Raw genomic sequence first — 22,827 nt, forward strand, 5'->3', positions numbered from 1 at the left:
CCTGTTCCAAGTGGGTCTGCCAATCGGAGCTGTAAATAATGATGTCATCAAGGTACGCTGATGCATACGCCTGGTGGGGTTCCAGCACTAAGTCCATCAACCTCTGGAACGTGGCCGGAGCGCCATGTAACCCAAAAGGCAAGACAACATAGTGGAAGAGACCCTCCGGCGTAACAAAAGCGGTTTTCTCCTTGGCGGACTCCGTCAGTGGCACCTGCCAGTACCCCTTGGTCAGGTCGAGCGTGGTAAAATATCGCGCCTGTCCCAGCCTATCAATCAGCTCATCCACCCGGGGCATGGGGTAGAGATCGAACTTGGATATTTCGTTCAATCTCCTAAAGTCGTTGCAGAACCTTAAGGAGCCATCGGGTTTTGGTATTAGGACAATCGGACTAGCCCATTCACTCCGGGATTTTTCGATGACCCCCAGGCGTAACATTGTCTTTACTTCCTCCGATATGGCTTGTCGTCGAGCCTCCGGTACCCGGTATGACTTCAGGCGTACCTTCAGGTGGGGCTCGGTGACAATATCATGTCGTATCAGACTGGTCCTACCGGGCAGCTCGGAGAAGACATCGGGGTTCTGCTGAACCAACCGTCTGGCCTCTCGCCTCTGAGTCTTGGTGAGGGCTTCTCCAATCCTTACTTCCGGTTCGTCCTCTCCGGAGGTCGCTGGAGCCGGATGTGAACGACCCGAAGAGGAGGGAGATGGGGAAAAAACAGCCATCAGGTTTTCCCGTTCCTGCCAAGGTTTTAATAGGTTGACATGGTATATTTGTTCAGGTTTCCGCCTACCGGGCTGCAATACTTTATAGTTGACCACCCCGACTCTTTCCTTTATCTCGTAGGGGCCTTGCCACTGAGCCAGGAATTTACTCTCCGCCGTGGGGATTAATACCAACACCCGATCCCCGGGTTTAAAGGTCCACACGGTGGCTTGTCTATTGTAGCGGCCGCTTTGCGCGGCCTGAGCCTCCTGTAAATGCTCCTTCACAATTGGCATGACCGCGCTTATGCGGTTCTGCATACCCAAAATGTGTTCAATCACACTTTTATGGGGGGTGGGCTCTTGCTCCCATGTTTCCTTTGCCAGGTCCAACAATCCCCGGGGATGTCGCCCGTATAACAATTCAAAAGGCGAAAACCCCGTGGATGCCTGTGGCACCTCACGGATGGCAAACATCAAATAGGGAAGCATCATATCCCAGTCTTTCCCGTCTTTTGAAATCACCCTTTTGAGCATGGTTTTCAGGGTTTTATTGAAACGCTCCACTAAACCGTCCGTTTGAGGATGATACACAGACGTACGCAACTGCTTGATCTGGAGTAGCCGGCATAGCTCTTTGGTCACTTTAGACATGAATGGGGTCCCCTGATCCGTAAGGATCTCCTTGGGCAACCCCACCCGGCAGAACACAGCAAACAACTCCCGAGCTATAAGCTTTGCTGCAGTATGTCTGAGAGGTATCGCCTCGGGATACCGGGTGGCATAGTCAACGATCACTAGGATGTGTTGGTGCCCTCGAGCGGACTTTACGAGGGGCCCCACCAGATCCATCCCTATCCGTTCAAAAGCGACTTCTATAATGGGTAACGGTACCAACGGACTGCGAAAATGGGTCAGGGGTGCGGTAAGCTGACACTCCGGGCAGGTTTCGCAGAACCGTTTTACCTCCCCAAAGACCCCGGGCCAATAGAACCTTTGCAATATTCGCTCCTGCGTTTTCTTGACCCCTAGGTGGCCACTCATCAGGTGTTTATGAGCCAAGTCGAGGACCCGCCGGCGATACGGCTGGGGCACCACCAACTGCTCTACCCCCACTCCCCGTATTTCATCTACCCGGTAGAGTAAATCTTGCTTAAGAGCGAAATGGGGGTACCTTACCTGGGCACCGGGCAGCTGTGCCACCCCGTCAACTACTGTCACCCGACTCCGGGCATGTATTAACATAGGGTCCTGGAGTTGGGCTGTCCCAAACGTATCCGGGGACGCCTCCAACTCCGGGATAGGCTCGACCATCTCAGCCTCTCCTGCCAATACTTCTAGGGGCGACCTATCGGGTTCACACTCTGTCCCTATCATGGTGACCCCTACGGCAGGCGTCCCGGATTCAGGATTGTAGGGCTCAGGTCCCGGACTGATCAATATCTGAGGGGACTTAGGGGGTCCCCTCCATAAAGTCCAAAAATAGGGCAGATCCCTTCCTAGGATCACGTCATAAGGAAGAGTGTTAAGAAGTCCCACGTCATGTTGCACCTGACCGCAAGGTGCTGTGATGGTGACAATCCCCGTGGGATAGTCTCGGCGGTCCCCATGTATGCAAACCACCCCCACGGTACGTCCTGTGACCTTTACTTTAGCCCTTAGGGTTGATCGCACAAGGGTCACTAAGCTTCTGGAATCCAACAATCCTGTAACCGGACATCCATTCACCTGTATTTGGCACAAGTGGGGCTCCGTCTCTGGGGAGACCAGGTCAGCGGTACACACCACCTGAGCATACATTGAACCCCGCCGGGTAACCCCACAATCCATGGGCTCCGTGGTGAGTGGACACTGGGCTTCCATATGTCCCACCCGCTGGCACCGCCAACATCTAATGGGGACGGAAACCCCCTTGACGGGTTGTCGTTTAGGGTACAGAGCCTTCCGGACCTCAGGAATGGCGGGCGCGGCCTCAGACGGGACGGTAGGCGACTCCTGCACCGTTGTCAGCGGTGGGTCCTTGGCCCTAGGCTTGGAGGGGCCGGACCGCCGGGCGGTACGCAAACTCTCAGTGTCCCGTATCAAGTCCTGCATAGCCACATGCCGCTCTACCAGGGACACTAATTGGTCCAGGGTACTCGGGTCTCCCTGTCCTACCCACCGTTGAACGGTGACGGGTAAAGTGCGCACAAAACGATCCACTACTACCCTTTCCACCATTTGCGCCGGGCTCAGAGTGTCAGGCTGCAACCACTTTTTTACAAGATGCAACAAGTCATAGGCCTGGGAGCGTACGGGTTTGGCTTCCTCATAGAACCACTGATTTACCCGCTGAGCCCGTACATAGGTATTCACCCCCAACCGAGCCAGTATTTCGGCTTTCAGGGTCACATAGTCAATGGCGTCCTCGGTACAGAGGTCCAGGTACGCTTTTTGGGGTTCCCCCGTCAGATAGGGCGACAATACCTCAGCCCACTGGGGGGTCGGCAGCTTTTCCCGCTCGGCCACCCGCTCAAACACCGCCAGGAACGCTTCCACATCATCCCCCGGGGTCATGTTTTGCAACGCTTGTCTCACCGCTTTCCGGACGCTGCCGTCGTCACCCGGTCCCGGGGTTGTTGCTGTCGGTCCGGCACGGATCGACTTGGCCAGGAGGACCATCTGTTCTTGGTGCCTCTGTTCCTGCAATTTCAAGGATTGCTGGTGCTGTTGCTGCTGATGTTCCAACGTCCGGAGCAGGTGTGTATTCATCTGTTGTTGCTGTGCAGTAGCCTGAGCCAGCTGCTTTAGTATGTCCTCCATGGCGTCACCGGGTTTGGGCTGTAGTATAGCCGCTCGAATCCAGGACATGTGCTACTGGGTCACCAGGGATGGATGCTACACCTCACCGGCTGTCATGCCCGCATTCTCCACCATATGTGAGGTAGCGTGGTCGGCTGCGCAGCAGAAGACACGGGATCCAGGCATTAAGGTTCACAGCACACGGTTTTAATCCAAACAAAAGTCCACAACAATATACATGTGCCTCTCCAGCAGAGAACTCAGGGAGTTCTGTTCACTCCCTGACACCCGGCACACCTGCCCTCGTTCCTGTTTCCATTTAACCCTTCCTTCAGCCTGTAGGGAAACAGCATTAACCCTGGAGTGGAGTTACTTTCTATCATGGAGTGAGCACAACCGGGGCGAGACATACTGGCCGTCATAGATAACCCCGGTCACAGTCTCACAATATATATATATATATATATATATATATATATATATAAAAGGGCTATACGTATATTAATATTTTGTTTCTTCTGCAGTCATTTGAATGATAGTTTCTCCACAATATCTCTCAACAAAAATATTTTTTTTCTATTTTGTTTGACTGTTCACCCAATTTCTGTGACCTACATTCATAGGTATTTATTATATACTGATTGTTTGCCGTATTTCTTGTTTTCCTTGAGAAACTTTTTCGTGAGTTCATGTTGAATATTTAGCTATTGTGGCATTTATGTGCGGCGGTATTTATTCTTCAATTATTTACTTGGACAATGCCTTTCATTTGATTGATGAGAGATATTATCTCATCCTCTGATTATTGTGTTATTTTTTGTTTTCATCTATACAGATAAAACCTTGACGGAAGCAATTGTGCTGAAACGTTGGTTTCTTTGAATGTACAGGCCACAATAAATATTGATTTGAACTTTAAATATACTTCATCTTTTGACAGTATTTTTGTGCAAAACAGGAATCCCTTTATACTATGCAACCAATCACAGGCACCGGTGGGCAGGGAAAGCAGTGCATATGAAATTAACCTAATGCACAGCCCCAGAAGTGAATGCTCGGCCTGGAAGTAGTGTACAGCTATGCCGGTGTCTTGGTAAGTACTATGTGCTTGCAGTCATCCCTCTATACCTTCTACCACCATTTTTAATTACCAGATTCTGGTCCCCATAGACTTATATGGGGAGCGGAATCCAGCTCGAAACTGGATTTTACTAACCGGATCACTGGGATTATCCGGTCCCGGTTACCTGAGAGTCCAATCATCACTAGTTATTTCCTATTTAGATCAGAATTTCACTGCAAATTCAATTTATCTGAAAATGGACCTCAAAGAAAACTATAAATTTGGGCTATGAATAAGTGCTATAATTATGTGTAATATGTTATTTGTTACATTTTCCTTTAAAAGTCATAAAAAATATCAAGAATAATACAGTTGTCCTCCACACTTATTGTGTTCACCTTGATTCATAGTTTGTGCAGTTTTTGTATATTACACATGCATAATACGGTGGCATGAGCTATTAATCACATTTTTAATTGCAAACAGTAATTCAAAAAAGGAAGAGTTATAAAATGTCTGTCTGTAATTGCTTTTTAACTTGCCGTTAATTGCTCTATTCAAAATACTGGTCCAAAAGCCATCCATTCAGTGTGTTATCACTGCCTTTCAGAATGCAATTTAAGAGAAAGGCTTTTAATGATTAAAATTAATCTGCCTTTCTTCATAGAAAGAATAATATATGTATCTCTGCAGTTTTATAATGTAAATTAAATGTAGACACTTACAAATTCTATCTCTTATAAAATATATGCCACAGAGAATATCCTTATCCAGAAAACTAACTTGTGTGAATTCAATTTTAAATACCTTGAATCTCGCTACTCATTGGCTCGCTTTCCTTGTGGATTTATAAAGTGGACTAGCCTCAAACTGCATTACGGCCCTTACCATCCTTGCTTTGCCACAAGAACAGAAACAATGAAAATTATTCAACTATAATTGCAAATTAGATTTATTAGCAGCATTTTGAAACATTCTGCTGTTTAAGATAAGCCGATGAAAAAAGAACAACTTAAATAGCTCAACACAACTATTATCACAAAGGGTTTTCCCATATTCAACACACAATGCCACTGACTATTGCAATCTCCTATTTATTCAACTCTTTCATGACAAGTATCCTTACTACTTAGTAGAGCACTCTATAGCTGTTATGACCTGCTGTAAAAGTGATTCATAGCCGATACCAACTTTTGGTAGTTTTTCCTACAGATCTTAGCCTATTCCTATTTGGCAATGCCCTTCTGTTCACTGATATTCTTGGGTTGTCAAGAGCATGGTCAAAAATAATAAAAGAAGAGATCATTATCGTACACAAATAAGGAAAAAAGATACAGAGTGACACACTGTACTATGGGAGACACTGAAGCAAACAGGGAGTGTTGCTTCAGGGAGTAGTTAGCAAACCAACCACTAGTGGGCGATGGAGTAGTAAACAAGTCTGCATTAATGTAACGCTGCCCCGAAGGGAAGCATTGCAGCTAATCTAAATGAACAGTAAGTTGGAAAGCTTGCTAAAGGGCAGTAGTGTAGTCAGTAAGCCGGGTCTGCAACAGGAGGTCTCATCAATGGTACAGGAGAAGGCAAAGCGTGGTCAGGTGATAGCCAAAAGGTCAGGAATTGGGAAGTCACGAAAACAGACGCAGGAAAGATGGGGACGAGGGAAGGAATGGGGACACAGGTCAGAGGTCGAGCAAAAGGCAAAGGACGAATGAGCAGAGGAGGACTAGAGACCGGAGGGGAACATACGTACAGACAAGAATAAGACGGGAGCCACAGGTCAGGTCGGGTCCGACGGGAGACAAAGTTCAGATCAGGTCAGGGGGAAGATGGAAGTCAGATCAGATCAGGGAGGAAACGGAGGTCAGGACAAGACAGAACACAAGTCACTACAGGGAACGTAATGCAGCTGAGCCAGAAATATCAATCTCAAAGCACAGGAGGTGCAGCACCAGGATATAGCGGCCAGTAGATCAGAGTGAGGCAAGAAAAGATTAACCCCTCACGACCTGGAACCCTGAGAAGGAATACAAGCAATGACTCAGCAAAACTGAGCCAGGTATACGTCATGACACAAAGGAAATGAATGTTGCTAGAGATATTGCTGGAAGCATAGTATATAAGTTCAAAGTTGAAGGGTTTTCATCTTTCAACTTTTGTAAAAATTCATGCTTGTTCTGATAAAAAGAACAAACTTAGTTTATACTCACTAGTGATAAGCAAGCACTAAAATGCTTGAGTGCTCGATACTGGAATCGAGCAGGTCGTATGCTTGGAAGGGCTCGATTTGATTAACGAGTATAATAGAAGTCAGTAGGAAATGCAAACATTTTTCCGGAAGACCCCCTAAAAATTGCTGGGGGGAGGCAGGCAAACTGCTGACATGATTGAAAATAGGGCTAAAATGGAATAAGAACAGCATGAAGAAGATGCCTGGACACATCTCTGACTCCCAGGTCACTGCTGGGAACAATATTGTCAGAGTATTACGCCACATTGACTTAAAACCAAAGATGAAAGGATTTTATAGGAAAAAATGTTAAGAAACATTATTTCCTGTATAATTACATTTACAGAAGGTAAAATATAAAAAAAGAGGGAAATAAAGCCTCCTCCAACCCCTTAGGCTATGTTCACACCTAGGATTTTTGCTCCGTATTTATACTTTCTCATTGCTTTCAAAAATGAAAAAAATGCTGCAAAAATGCTGAAAGAGTTGTCATGCTGCTTCTTTCAAAAACACAGCAGTTTTCCATTTGTCAGGAAAAAATAATTGCGTGCTTTAAGTTTATGAAATCTTCTAGCTTTTGACTTTACTGTAAAAATCAGCTTTTCATTTGCATAAAGCTCATTAAAAAAACACCGTAAAAATGCAGCAAAAATGCAATGTCTGAACATAACCTTAATAGCAGGGCCATCTCTTATCATATTTCCCTATCACTTATGATAGTAGATAACATAGTAAAGGGGGAACTAAAACTACAGACACTTGTAGTTTTCAGTGAATATAATTTTAACATTATACTACCTTATCTGGGCCTGTGGTGTATGTAACTTGGTCAGACACATTCTGTTTAATCTATGAAGGAGGGACTCTGAATTTCACAAAGCCTATAGTGTCAATGCAAGAACTGCCAAAAATTAGGAGGAAGAGGGACTCCAATAAACCATATATTAGACATAAAGGAGGGTCTCATACACAGTAAGTTCAAATTGTTAGGCAGTTGGACTCCTAAACACCTAAAGTCTATGCAAAGTGCAAAGGCTGGCAAAAATTAGAAGTAGGGACTGCAACACACCTTGGAAGACACAAAAAGGAGGGTCTCAGAATTTTTTTTCCCCATTAATAAAGAATAGGACCTCTTAACTAGTAAAGCCTATGCACTATGTGCAAGGGCTGTCAAAAATTAGAAGAAGGGATTACAATACACCCTAGAAGACACAGAGAGGAGGGCCTTGGAATTCAATTTTTTCCATTATTACCGAGCGGGACTCCTGTGCAAAGGTTGCCATTAATTAGAAGGTGGGACTCATGGATAGGGAGTTGTGAAACTCTTGGATGAGCTTGTTTCTTGTATTCCCACAGAAGGCGCAATTTCAACCTGCTTTCGGCCTTGGCCTCTGCAGGCACCAACAGAAGCGTGTCCACTTCACTGTCTCTTAAAGCATGCCTTGCGCATATTAAATTAAGTAGCTGATATATGATTGCAAACTCTATGGTATTAATAATAAAGAGAATAGATGTAGCCCTGACAAGAAACTGTTGGTTTTAGTTTGAAGCAGCAAGGACCATAAGGCTCTAATCCCTGACTATTTGCCTGTAATCCAAACCTATCCCTCCACCAGCAGTTAGTCCTACAAAGAATGCAGGTAACAGTGATATTCATAAGGAATAGAATAGATGTAGCCCTGACAAGTGACTTTTGGTTTTAGGTTGCAGCAGCAGGACTGTAAAGCGCTAACCCCTGCCTATATGTCTGTAATACACATTTATCCCTCCTCCAGCAGCTAGCCCTACAGTGACTGCAAGTAACAGCGGTTTGACTCCAAATAAGGACAGTAATTACCCCTGAAAAGGACCTTTGATATGGGTTGCAGTAGCAATATAAATATAGATTTACTGTTTTGCAAAAAAAAAAAAAACCTTGCCTATATGTCTGCTCTATAAATCTGCTCTAACAGCGGTATTAACAGGGAATAGAATAGATGTAGCCCTGACAAAGACCTTTTGGTTTTAAGTTGCAGCAGCAGGGACTGTAAGGCTCTAATCCCTGTCTATGTGTCTATATGCCTGTAATCCAAACCTATCCTTCATCCTGCAGCTAGCTGTAGAGTCGGTCTGGGTGATGGCCGAGGTCAGGGGTTGTAGTCATGCACCCACCCGACGCACTACATGGACAGGGTGTGGAGTGTGTGGTGGAGTCAATGTGGTGTGTTTACCTGAAAGCTGCTGGTTCAGTTCATAGGCTGCAGGTCTTTGTCCAGGGGAATCAATAACACACTCAGGGCTGCTATAAACACTTCAACTTTACTGTATATGGGTTTCATACACCAACATTCTTCTCCAGAGGAGAAGCATAAACTCTTCACAGACATTGTTTCACAGTGCACTACTGCTCTTCCCATGACGGCTATAAACAGAGTCCAACTGACTACTAGGAGTATACAGATTCTCCACTCCAGGTCTAGGCACGTTGCTTCTTCTGGGATGATAGGCTACACTGGATTTGCATCCAAAGGCCCCAATACTGGCAGTAACATTGGCTGTCCGAAGACCAAGGCCCTTATCTGTAGTGCACTACTTAAGTCTGCCTGCTTGCCACAGACGCACTGTTCTCTAGTTTCTGTAAATGCACCCAAGAACCACTCTGCTTACAACCTGACTCACCAGCTTTACTCTTCCTCCTGCCCAATCTTCTGCCTATTTCTTGTACACCACACCACTCATTCTGCTCTGCTACATGCTTCGCTCCCTCCCTAAGACTAAAGGCCCCGTTACATGCAACGACATCACTAATGAGATGTCGTTGGGGTCACGGAATTTGTTATGCACATCCAGCCTCGTTAGCGATGTCGTTGCATGTGAAACGTACGAGCGACCGCTAGCGATGAAAAATACTCACCTTATCGTTGATCGTTGACATGTCATTCATTTCCATAAAGTCGTTGCTGGTTTAGGACACTGGTTGTTCGTCATTCCTGAGGCAGCACACATCACTACGTGTGACACCCCGGGAACGACGAATAGCAACGTACCTGCGTCCAGTCAGCCACATGACGTCGCTGTGTCGCCGCATGAACCGCCCCCTTAAAAAGGAGGCTGTTCGCCGCCCACAGCGAAGTCGCTAGGAAGGTAAGTAGTGTGACGGGTACTAGCGATATTGTGCGCCACGGGTAACGATTTGCCTGTGACGTACAAATGACAGGGGTGGGTGCTTTCACGAGCTGTGTGTAAAGCCCCCTTCACTCCCTAAACCCAGGAAATCCTATCTCCTCCATCCCTCTAAACTGTGGGCCGCGCTTCATTCATTAACGCTTGCAGTCCTGCCATTGTATCATCTATCTGAAGTCCATCCTAGCATCTAGAGAGTCCAGTGCCATCTAGTGGTAGCTGGCAGGACTGTGACATAACCCACAAGACAACTTATATATAGTACACTAAAATACATAAAATGCATTGTACAATTAGTAGATAAAATACACTTATACAATGCAACAAATGGTGTCTTCAGGGGGGTACTATCCTTAGGACACCCTCCTACATAGCCACACAATGAATGCAGGTTACAGTGTACTGCCCCGCGGCCTCGGCTGCGGCCGCCGAGCCGCTGGGATCCATGCTCGTGTACTGCGGGTGGTGGCTCGAGCCTCTCATGGACCAGGGGGTCACATCGATCTGAAAGGGGTAGTGGCGGTGCACGCAGGGGTTTTGGGTGGAATAGGTAAAGTTCGTGACGCCACCCACGGATTGTGGTGATTGTATGGTGGACACTACCGCTGCGGTGAAGGTAGGGGGACTCCCATTAGCGGTGTAGCGGCGCAGCTTGGTGTTAACCCCTCCGTGGGTAGGGAGGTTGCAGGGCGCAGTGTCGCGGTGTGGTGCAGTGCGGTGCCTGATGGCACTGTTGTTCTCACGATTAAACCACACAGAGTCGCTGGTAAACCACATTCGGTGAAGATCGGTGCCCACAGCCGGCTGCGTGAGTCCCCAGTAAGGGTGGTGATGTCGCCTTTCTCCTGCACCTCTAATTGTGTGTTTTGACTCCTATGCTTCAGCAACGGTAGTCCGCTCCCCGACTTTTAGATGCCAGAGGAGCCCCTTTTGCCTGCATGCGGCGGTCCGTGGATCTCTGGCCCTTGGTGGTGGCTCTTATCCAGAATCGGTGGGCTTTTGCCGTCAATCGGGACTTTGGGTGGGAATGAACCCCTGGGGTCCAGACCGCAATCAGTGAGTTTGACTACTGGCTTCTAGGCTAGTTCGGGGTCACCACCCGATCACGGTCCCTACGGTTCCACAGTTCTATCCTCCCGGACTCCTGCAGGCGGCCACCAACGTCTGCCTGTCTGACTGATCGGGGGTCCTAGGCTCCAACCCAGGCCCCTCACAGAACTGTACTCCTCTTAGCTCCTCTCCCTAACCTCTGCAAACTTAATCTGCTTGTATTTCCTGCCACAGGCCAGCAGACTCCTCAGGGGGCGTGTCTATCCGCCTGACTCCGCCCATCTGGTGTGCCTGTCTGACTCTGAGGGAGGCAATCAGGTCTTTCTTGACTGATGGTACCTTACTGGGGTGGGGGTGTGTGTGGTGTGTGTAGTGACCTGTGACCCATGGGGGTCCAGGGCGTCACAACAGCAGTATTAATAGGGAATAAAACAGATGTAGCCCTGACACAGAACTTTTAGTTTTATGTTGCAGCAGCAAGAACTGTAAGGCTCTAATACCTGCTTGTATGCCTCTTATCCTAACCTATCCCCCTGCATCAGCTATCCTTACACTGTTTCTGTGGTAGGGTGATCTGAGCATTGTATCATTGGGATTTATATATACCCAATGACGAGTTGTGGCCTGCAAATCACAGTACTGCCAGTACCGAACATGGCTAGGGCATTACTGTGATGTCAGGCAATCCTGCTTGTTTAGTGGCTGAAAAACAGCCGCAAAATATGTGGGATGGGGACTCAAGAGCATAGCAGCAGGGATACTCGATCGAGTATTGGTGTCGCGAGCACTCCAATGCTTGATCAAGTAATAAGCAGTTCTGAGCACACTTTTCCATCACTAGTACTCACCCTTACAGGTTAAACACTGCTTATTCACTACTTCTTTGATAATATTGTATTTACGGCAGCAGTGATCTCACGTCTTTAGCACAACAGCCTGCTACACTGAAGGGGGCTTTACACGCTACGATATTGTTAATGTTTTATCGTTGGGGTCACGTTGTTAGTGACGCACATCCGGCGTCATTAACGATATCACAGCGTGTGACACTTACCAGCGACCTTAAGCGACCTCAAAAATGGTGAAAATCGTTCACCATGGAGAGGTCGTCCCAAACTCAAAAATCGGTAAGGGTTGTTTATCCATGTTGTTCATCGCTCATGCAGCAGCACACATCGCTATGTGTGACACCGCAGGAGCGAGGAACGTCTCCTTACCTGCCGCCGGCCGCAATACGTAAGGAAGAAGGTGGGCGGGATGTTACGTCCTGCTCATCTCCGCCCCTCCACTTTGATTGGCCGGCCGCTTAGTGACGTCGTGGTGATGCCGAACATCCCTCCCCCTTGAGGGAGGGATTGTTCGGCAGTCACAGCGACGCCGCCGACCAGGTAAGTGCGTGTGACGCTGCCGTAGCGATAATGTTCGCAGCGGCAGCGATTACACGATAACACATGGGCAATGGGGGCGGGTACTTACATGCTCGATATCGCTAGAAATTGCTAGCGATATCATAGCGTGTAAAGCCACCTTGAGTTGTCTATGTCACAAGAAACATTGAACTCAGTGATAAGCTTCAGCACTGCGCCATTCTACAAACTGCTGAAAACTCAGTGAGCGGGCTAATGGTGTCAGCCACAGCTGGGCTGGATTTACCATAATGGCCTGAGGCAATCATTTGTCAAATTGGAGACACATACACGCCACACTGATATTACAAGCAGTCAGCTATTCTTTTGATCTATCAACAAAGTTTAGAAACTAAACATTATCCAAGTGTCCAAACTATGTGCTAAACCCAAGCTGTGTTGCGGTCATTGTGAGCCATGGCGGTAGGGACACTGTGAATGGTAGTAGCACTCTGAGTCAGGCAAAATATTGAGATAGGAATCAGGCGGGGAGGGTAAGCAGTACCATTTTACACTCTGAGTCACCTCAGGGATGATGAAGACGATGATTCTGTGGTGGACAAAACCTGAGAACCAGACAGGGGGGATTAAGAGGTGAGGACATGAGAGGAGGAGGTTGCTGGCATCAGCAATAAACAAAGTGGTCAATATGTGTCAAAAAATATCCTTCAAAGCACTCTCAGCGTTTTCTGTTGTCAGCTCAGTAGCAGATGATGCTGTACATGCTGCTGTTGGATGAGGCTCTATAGCAACTGAAAGAACTGGCCATTGTGGTGGTATGTTGTATGTGTGGGCTTCTTGTGTATGGGAGTTAATTTGGACGTTACCAACAGATGATTCTTTGGCACACTCTAGGCTCTGCAAAAGGAAAATAAGCCATGGATATCATGAATCAATTAGACGAGGAACTATGGCTCTCTATCTGCACATAAAGCAACATTACCTGCTCATTTGGTAAAGTTAGGCTTGCCAGCAATTAGAGCAAGCTTCAACTTGCAAGATCAAGGATCTGGACTTACACAGGGGTCCTTTGGTAAGGGCCAAAGACTCAGCTGCTGTTCAGCGGTGCAAGCTAGCAAGAAGGATAGTCAGGTAGCTGGGCCAGATCCAGGAGGTCACAGGGACAGAGTCATAAAACAAGCGGGTAATTGACTGTCCAGCTGAGGTTAAAGAACAGGAATAATCAGGTCAACACACAGTAACACAGAACATAGTTATAAACCAATATAGCAGAACTATTGACTGACAGTGAGAGCTGGTTCCCAGGGGTTTATACAGTAACAGCCCTGTTCTGTTGTTGTGTCTCTCAGTAATCACACTCAGTGGAGATCTTCAGGCTATTTATTAGGTGGTATTGTCAGCCATTGCATCTCTCCCTGCTGCCTGCACTCTGTCTGCAGTACCAGCGAGTTCCCCCTTGCTTGTAAACAGATACAAGAAGAGAGACCCCTAGAGGCCCCTAGGGGACATACAGCATATACATATTGCTACATCCTTTCTCTTTAAACAAGAATAACAATCAAACTTAATAAACACAAGTTAATCTGACCAAGTAAAAGAGAATTACAATATATACAGTTAGATATAATCCTTGAGGTGCGCAGGCTTTCTGATCATTCTGCCCGCCCTAGTAACATAAGACGAGTCAATGTCCACCTCTGGTAGTTGTTCTGATTCTGGTAGTGTGCCTTCTGATATTGCCTGTCTCTGGTTAACAGTCTCACCCTGATGGTCAGCAGTCACTGTTGGTACTTGGCTTGGACTTGCTGCCTCGTTATCTTGGGTATCAGGATATTGTTCAAAAGGCCATGAATCATCTTGTTCTTGTGTTTTCCTCAAATATCTCCTATTTCTCCTTAGGCTTCTTCCGTCTTCTGTTACAATTTCGTAGGACCGAGGTCCTAGTAGGACAACCTTTGCCTTTTGCCAGTGTTTGTCGTATCTGCTGCTTGGCTGCAGCCTTATGTTGTCATTCCTCTGGAGATCTGGCAGATCCTTTGCAGATTTATTGTAATAGAAAGCTTGCCTATCTTGATTTTTCATTAGTTGAGCTTTGATGTTTTCCACCAACTTTGCCTTTAACAGATGACTAGCGGTTGGTATGAGTGTCTTTGTATGTCTTACTCATGAGCCTCTGTGCCGGACTGCTGTCTATGCCTTGGGTGGGTGTGTTTCTATGATCCAGTATAGACAGATATACATCAGCATCTGCCTGTTTTGCTTTTTTAAGGAGTCTTTTGGCCGTTTTTACTGCGGACTCTGCTTTGCCATTACTCTGTGGATATCTTGGAGAAGACGTCTGGTGTTCAAATTCCTATCTCTTGCTGAAAGTTTTAAACTCTTCTGAAGTAAACTGAGCAGCATTGTCAGAGAACACGATATCTGGAATGCCATACCTGGCAAAATGGGCCTTGAGTTTTTTAATCACTGTTCTCGCCCTTGTGTCCTGTAACAAATCAATCTCCCAAAAGTTAGATAAATAGTCCACTGTAATCAGGTATTCTTTGTCATTCCATGTGAACACATCTGTTCCAACTTTTGACCAAGGCCTCTGTGGAATTTCATGAGGTTGCAATCTGATAGAAAGCAAGCAGGACTAACCCCGTAATTTGTGGACTGTCCGGAGCCACAAATCCAAGAACTAGTATAGTATTGATGCTTTTGAGCATTACCTGCAATAAAGGTATGGCACTGCCTAATGGCTGAAGCAGAAGCCAGCATCGATGTTACAATACAAACCTATAACCAAAAAGAGTCATAAATCCACCATAATAATGAATTAAATTAGTTTATTTAACATACACAATAGTAGTACAGCTTATACAGTAAAAGACATAGTGCTAGTGAGGAATTCAAATGAGGAGAGCACCAAATGGCAGATCCAACTAACACAGGGTGAAGATAAAGTGTACATGCATAATAGCAGCAGAGATACTCAGCTCCTGGAGATGCACCTCTTTACAGATTCCAGGGTACTATGGGTGAGTGCTTCCTACTTTATAGCTGAGTATCTCTGCTGCTATTATGCATGTACACTTTATTATGGGCGTGTGTTCCCTTCTGTGGAACTGAGTATCTCTGCTGCTATTATGCATATGCACTTTATGCACCCTGTGTAAGGCCTGTTTCACACGTCAGTGAAAAACACAGACTTTTTCACTGACGTGTTAAAAACGCATATGTTCCACCATGTGCCGTGATTCATGGAACACGTAGGCTGTCCATGTGCAATCCATGTACATGATCCATCATCCGTGATTGCACATGGCGATAAACTCACCTGTCACCACTCCTGCTGTCCGTGGTGCTGAACTCTTCGGCTCTGCTGTGTTTCCTGTCGCCGCTGACCCGGCTACAACTACTTCCGGGTCAGCTGTGCCTGCACAACTGAATATGCATGACAGTAAGTAGCCGGCTCTGAAGAGGCAGCATGCAGAAGCCTGAGACAGCATCGCTGGAGAAGGTGAGTTAAAAATGCTTTTTATTTTCAATGTCCATGTTTTTCTGGTACATGTTTCATGGATCACACCATAGTGTGGTCTGTGGGACATCAGTGATGCCAGAAAAAAATGGACTTGTCTCCGTGCGGAAATCACTGACATGCATGTACGCCACATGGAGACACGGTCAGTGACAAATCACTGATGTGTGTGCAGACCCATCTATATATATATAATTGCCTTACTCTGTCTGTCTTGCCCCAAAATGACGTCATTACAGTGACAGCCGTCGCCACAGCGCATGCGCTAAAGAGCCTGCGACCAACGGCTCAGCTAAGTGAACAGCACGAACTACGGCGTGACAGGACGACGCCCGACACCTTTCCCCGCACCCACACGGAGCCCCGACTCCCCGGTGAGTGCTGCCCCCCCGGGAGCCCACACCGGCATCCTAGCCGAGACATACCCTTGCGTTGCTGGGATCGTGCCAGGAGCCGGCGTACGCTGGTAACCATGGTACACATCGGGTAACTAAGCAAACCGCTTTGCATAGTTACCCGACGTGTACCATGGTTACCAGCGTAACTCGGCTCCACCCCCCCGCCCTTTGCCTTCCGCATGTAGACACTGAACACACGCACACACACACACACACACACAGACACACACACACACGAATAGTCAACTGTCCCCAGCCATGCAGTCCCCGGCACTGACGTCCTCAGCGCCATGTCCCCGCTCGACTCCACCCACCCCCGAACTTCACCCTCCGCATGTATACACTGAACACACGCCCCAGCACTACTGCACCCATCATCCCCGCACACACGCAGGCATTACCGCTCCCATTATCATCACTGCACACACCCCGGCACTACTGCACCCATCATCCCCGCACACATGCAGGCACTACCGCTCCCATCATCCCCGCACACATGCAGGCATTACCGCTCCCATTATCATCACTGCACACACCCTGGCACTACTGCACCCATCATCCCCGCACACATGCAGGCACTACCGCTCCCATCATCATCCCCACACACAACCCGGCACTACTGCACCCATCATCATCCCCGCACACACGCAGGCACTACCGCACCCATCATCATCACTGCACACATCCCGGCATTACTGCACCCATAATCCCCGCACACACGCAGGCACTACCGCTCCCATCATCATCCCCGCACACAACTCGGCACTACCGCACCCATCATCATCCCCGCACACGCGCAGGCATTACCGCTCCCATCATCATCACTGCACACACCCCGGCACTACTGCACCCATCATCCCCGCACACATGCAGGCACTACCGCTCCCATCATCATCCCCGCACACAACCCGGCACTACTGCACCCATCATCATCCCCGCACACACGCAGGCACTACCGCACCCATCATCATCACTGCACACACCCCGGCATTACTGCACCCATAATCCCCGCACACACGCAGGCACTACCGCTCCCATCATCATCCCCGCACACAACTCGGCACTACCGCACCCATCATCATCCCCGCACACACGCAGGCACTACCGCACCCATCATCATCACTGCACACACCCCGGCACTACTGCACCCATCATCCCCGCACACATGCAGGCACTACCGCTCCCATCATCATCCCCGCACACAACCCGGCACTACTGCACCCATCATCATCCCCGCACACACGCAGGCACTACCGCACCCATCATCATCACTGCACACACACCGGCATTACTGCACCCATAATCCCCGCACACACGCAGGCACTACCGCTCCCATCATCATCCCCGCACACAACTCGGCACTACCGCACCCATAATCATCCCCGCACACACGCAGGCACTACCGCACCCATCATCATCACTGCACACACCCCGGCACTACTGCACCCATCATCACCGCACACACACAGGCATTACCGCTCCCATCATCATCACTGCACACACCCCGGAACTACTGCACCTATCATCCACACACACACACGCAGACACTACCGCTCCCACCATCATCCCCGCACACAACCCGGCACTACCGCACCAATCATCATCCCCGTACACACGCAGGCACTACCGCACCCATTATCATCCCCGCACACACCCCGGCACTACCACACCCATCATCATGTCCGCACACACCCCGGCACTACCGCACTCATCATCACACACACAAGCACTACCGCACTTATCATCATCCCCGCACACACCCCGGCACTACCGCACTTATCATCATCACCGCACACACAAGCAGTACCGCACTCCACATCTCCCCGCACACACCCCGGCACTACCACACCCATCATCATGTCCGCACACACCCTGGCACTACCGCACTCATCATCATCATCGCACACACAAGCACTACCGCACTTATCATCATCCCCGCACACACCCCGGCACTACCGCACTCATCATCATCATCGCACACACAAGCACTACCGCACTTATCATCATCCCCGCACACACCCCGGCACTACCGCACTCATCATCATCACCGCACACACCAGCCTCCATCATCCCCGCACACACGCATGCACTACCTGAGTGAAGTCTCCGGTGACAGCGTGGCTCACTTCAGTTGCTACGTGGAGCTGACACAGAGCGGTCATATTCTACGGCGCTCCCTGTCAGTTTCATGTAGCAGGGCTGAAAGTGTCGTGTGGATTACGTCGGACCTGAATGGGTGTTTGGGGATTAATAAAGTGGTAAATGAGGGGTTTTTTTTGTCTTTTATTCCAAATAAAGGATTTTTCGTTGTGTGTGTTTATTTACTTTCACTTACAGGTTAATCGTGGAAGGTATCTCGGGGAGACGCCTGCCATGATTAACCTAGGACTTAGTGGCAGCTATAAGCTGCCATTTAACTCCTTATTACCCCCGACTGCCACCGCACCAGGGCAATTCGGGATGAGCCAGGTAGAGTCTCGGGACTGTCGCATCTAATGGAATGCGGCAATTACGGGCGGCTGCTGGATGATATTGTTAGGGTGGTGGGCTCCCCATAACGTGGGACTCCCCATCCTGAGAATACCAGCCTTCAGCTGTGTGGCTTCATCTTGGCTGGTATCAAATTTTTTTATTTTTTTTTAATAATATTTATTTCTTTATTGTACCGCACGATATAGACCCGCCCACTGGCGTCTGTGATTGGTTGCAGTGAGACAGCTGTCACTCAGCGTGGGGGCGTGTCTGACTGCAACCAATCATAGGCGCCGGTGGGCGGGTTAAGCAGGGAATTCGAGATTGAATAATGAGCGGCCGGCATTTTCAAAAGCAGGAGAAGCTGCCAGAGCAGTGTGACAGCTGTGCAGCACCGCGTCGGTGATTGGTGAGTATGAGAGAGGGGGAGAGAGGGTAGGGAGAGGGGGGGAGAGAGACCAGGAGTGATTATAAATGATTTAGATCGTTCTGCTGGAAATGCTGAGCATGCGCAGTAGAACGTGATGGGATCTGTCAGCGGATTCCGCTGCTTAGTGCATTGCGACAGAATCCACCCCCATAGACAATCATTAGACACCTTGGCGGATTCTAACGGAATCCGTCAAGGTGCGATATTTTAACGACCCAAAAAACGCTAAATGCAGCGTTCCCTCCGCCCGACGCTGCGTCAAATTAACGACTCAGTGTCGTCCAGCGGATGCAACGCAGACACTTACGTTACAGTGCGTCGTCAACACAAGTCTATGGAGAATAGCGCAGTGCATTAACGGACTGCGCTATTCTCCATAGCGGCGGATTGCGCTGAACGCAAGTGTGAAAGCGCCCGAACACAGACACACAGACACACACACACGCCTTTCCCCAGCCATGCAGTCCCCGGCACCGACGTCCTCAGCGCCATGGCCCCGCTCGGCTCCACCCACCCCACACTCCGTCCCCCACACACATTAACCCACTGGATGGGGGCACATGTCAGGATGGTGGCTGCACTACGATGGGGGCACATACTTAACTTTACACTATTCATGGCCTTCTTTCATTACAAGCCATGGACATCATTAAACATTAGACTCATCTATTATAACTGTTCCTTCTGTTTGTCATTTTAAAACCAATAAACAATTATAAGAATACTAAATTATACCTAACCCATCCAGTCCATTCATTACCTTATTATTCAATATGTTAACCTACATACACATTCTAGACTACCCGATACATTAGAATCGGGCCACCTTCTAGTTGATTATAATGGGTCTGCGTATGTCCGTGATTCTGGTACATATAAAAACTAGCACATACATAAAAGAATCACTGACGTCTGAAACAGGCCTTAGGCTGGCTTCACACTTGCGATTAACTCGCACGTGTGCAATGCGAGAAATTCTCGCATTGCACTCGGACACATGTTAATCAATGAGGCAGCTCCCATCTGCTATTTTTTTCTCAGTCCAAATCGGACTAAGAAAAAAATCGCAGCATGCTGTGTTTTGGTGAGTTTCTCGCACGTGTCTCCCCAATGAAACTCTATGGGTGCGTGGAAAAAAAACGGATGTCACACGGACAGCACACACACCATCCTAGTGACATGCGTTTTTCTAAATACATTTATCGCATGTTGCAGAAAACATTGGAAATGAGTGAGGTCTGTCGATGTTGGTAAATTTCTACCTCTGTCAGTCGGTCTGTCTCTCTCTCTGTCGGTCTCTCTGTCCCCCTGTCGTCGTTCTCTATCTCTCTCTGTCTGTCTATCCCTCCCCCCCCTCTCTCATACTCACCGATCCCCGATCACCAGCGCGGCACTGCACAGCTGTCACAGTGCTCCGGCGGCTTTACCTCTTTTGAAAAAGCCGGCCGCTCATTATTCCATCTAGTATTCACTGCTTTCCCCGCCCACCGGCGCCTATGATTGGTTGCAGTTAGACACGCCCCCATGTTGAGTGACAGCTGTCTCACTGCAACCAATCACAGCCGCCAGTGGGCGGGTCTATATCATGCAGTAAATTAAATAAATAAATAATTAAAAAAAACGGCATGCAGTTCCTCCCAATTTTCATACCAGCCAGGGCATACGGCTGGAGGCTGGTATTGTCAGGATGGGGAGCGCCATTTTATGGGGAGCCCCCCACCCTAAAAATATCAGCCAGCAGCCGCCCGGAATTGCCGCATCCATTAGATGCAACAGTCCCGGGACTGTACCCGGCTCATCCCGAATTGCCATGGTGAGGTGGCAATCAGGGTAAAAAGGAGTTAATGGCAGCAGCCCATAGCTGCCACTAAGTACTAGGTTAATCATGGCAGGTGTCTCCCCGAGATACCTTCCATGATTAACCTGTAAGTTAAAGATAATAAAGACATACACCCAAAAATCCTTTATTTGAAATAAATGACAAAAAAAACCCCTCTTTCACCACTTTATTCAAGTCCCCAAACACCCCTCCAGGTCCGACGTAATCCACAGAGGTCCCACGACGCTTTCAGCTCTGCTACATCAGAAGCTGACAGAGAGTGGTCGCAGACCACGACCGCTCTCTGTGAGCTCCCCGCAGCCACTGAAGTGAGTCGCACTATCAGTGGTGCCATCACTCACGTTACCCGTGGCCACAGATCTCAGCGGGAGGACTGCAGCTGCGGCCGCGGGTAACTTCAGTGACAGCACCGCTGATCGCGAAGATCACATAAGTCACTCAGGGGATTTGCAGTCACCAGTGAGACCTTCACCGGTGACCGAAAATCAGGCCACAACATACAGTCAGAGCCGCAGGATGACAATGAAGTCGGGAGAAGTTCATCTGACTTCATTCTGATCGCTCGGCTCTCTCTGTGTCTGCTGTCAGCGGCCATATAGCAGAGCTGAATGGCAGATCACATAGCTGCTGAGAATAAAAACGGATCACATACGGATCACACACGGATTGCACATGGACTACAGTCAATTGAAAAATCACAGAATCGCATTGCTGTTGCATTGCACACTGATCAAGACTTGAACAGAGCTCATGCTACTTTCTAGCATGAGACTCAGTCCGATTTTACACGCACAAGTGTGATTCCAGCCTTAGGCCTCTTCTCCACTGGCGTTTTTTTTCTCCTAATTCCATCGCATTGAGAAACGGTTTGCAATCTTGCAAATGGTTTCTAATGATGCTGTCTCCATTTCCTTGTTTTTCTCAGACGATACACAGGCTCTCCTTGAAATCGCAGCATGCTGCGATTTGATGCGATTCTCAGCTCTCTCACCCCCATGCAAGTCAGAATCCGGGTGGCATGCGCATGTCACACGGCTCCTGACACTTGCATACCGCGTCAGACTGGCTAACGGAGGAATCTCCTGTAAAACCAGTCCTGGCCGCGGTTACATGCACTAAACCCCGGAGCTGTCACCTGAGCTCCAGAGTGCAGCCTGAACAGTGAGCACCGAGTGATGGATTCCCCGGCGATTGCTGTTCAGGTCAGCACAGCTGCAGACAGATCAGGCAGACGCTGGAGCTCAGATTACAGCTCTGGAGCTCAGTGCAGGTAACCGCGGCCAGGACTGGTTTTACAGGAGATTTCTCCCGTAGCCAGCCCTACACTGCTAACCTAAAAACTCACATAGCACCCGCATGACGCTCACATGTCATACGGATGCTATGTGAGAAAAAAAAACACACACCACACGCAGATCACACGCAGGATACTCGACTCACATTTTGAGCCGAGTATCGCTGTGATTTAAAAAACGCTAGTGGAGAAGGGGCCTAAGGCTCCAGCTCCAGCGTCTGCCTGATCTGTCTGCAGCTGTGCTGACCTGACCAGCAATCAATCACTCGGCGCTCGCTGTTCAGGCTGCAGTCTGGAGCTCAGGTGACAGCTCCGGGGTTCAGTGCATGTAACCGCGGCCAGGACTGGTTTTACAGGCGATTTCTCTGGTAGCCAGGCTGACCCGGTATGCAAGTGTCAGGATCCGTGTGACATGCGCATGCCACCCGGATTCTGACTTGCATGGGGGTGAGAGAGCTGAGAATCGCATCAAATCACAGCATGCTGCGATTTCAAGGAGAGCCTGTGTATCGTC

The sequence above is a fragment of the Anomaloglossus baeobatrachus genome, chromosome 4 (genome assembly GCF_048569485.1).
Source record: "Anomaloglossus baeobatrachus isolate aAnoBae1 chromosome 4, aAnoBae1.hap1, whole genome shotgun sequence".
In the NCBI taxonomy this organism is placed as follows: domain Eukaryota; kingdom Metazoa; phylum Chordata; class Amphibia; order Anura; family Aromobatidae; genus Anomaloglossus; species Anomaloglossus baeobatrachus.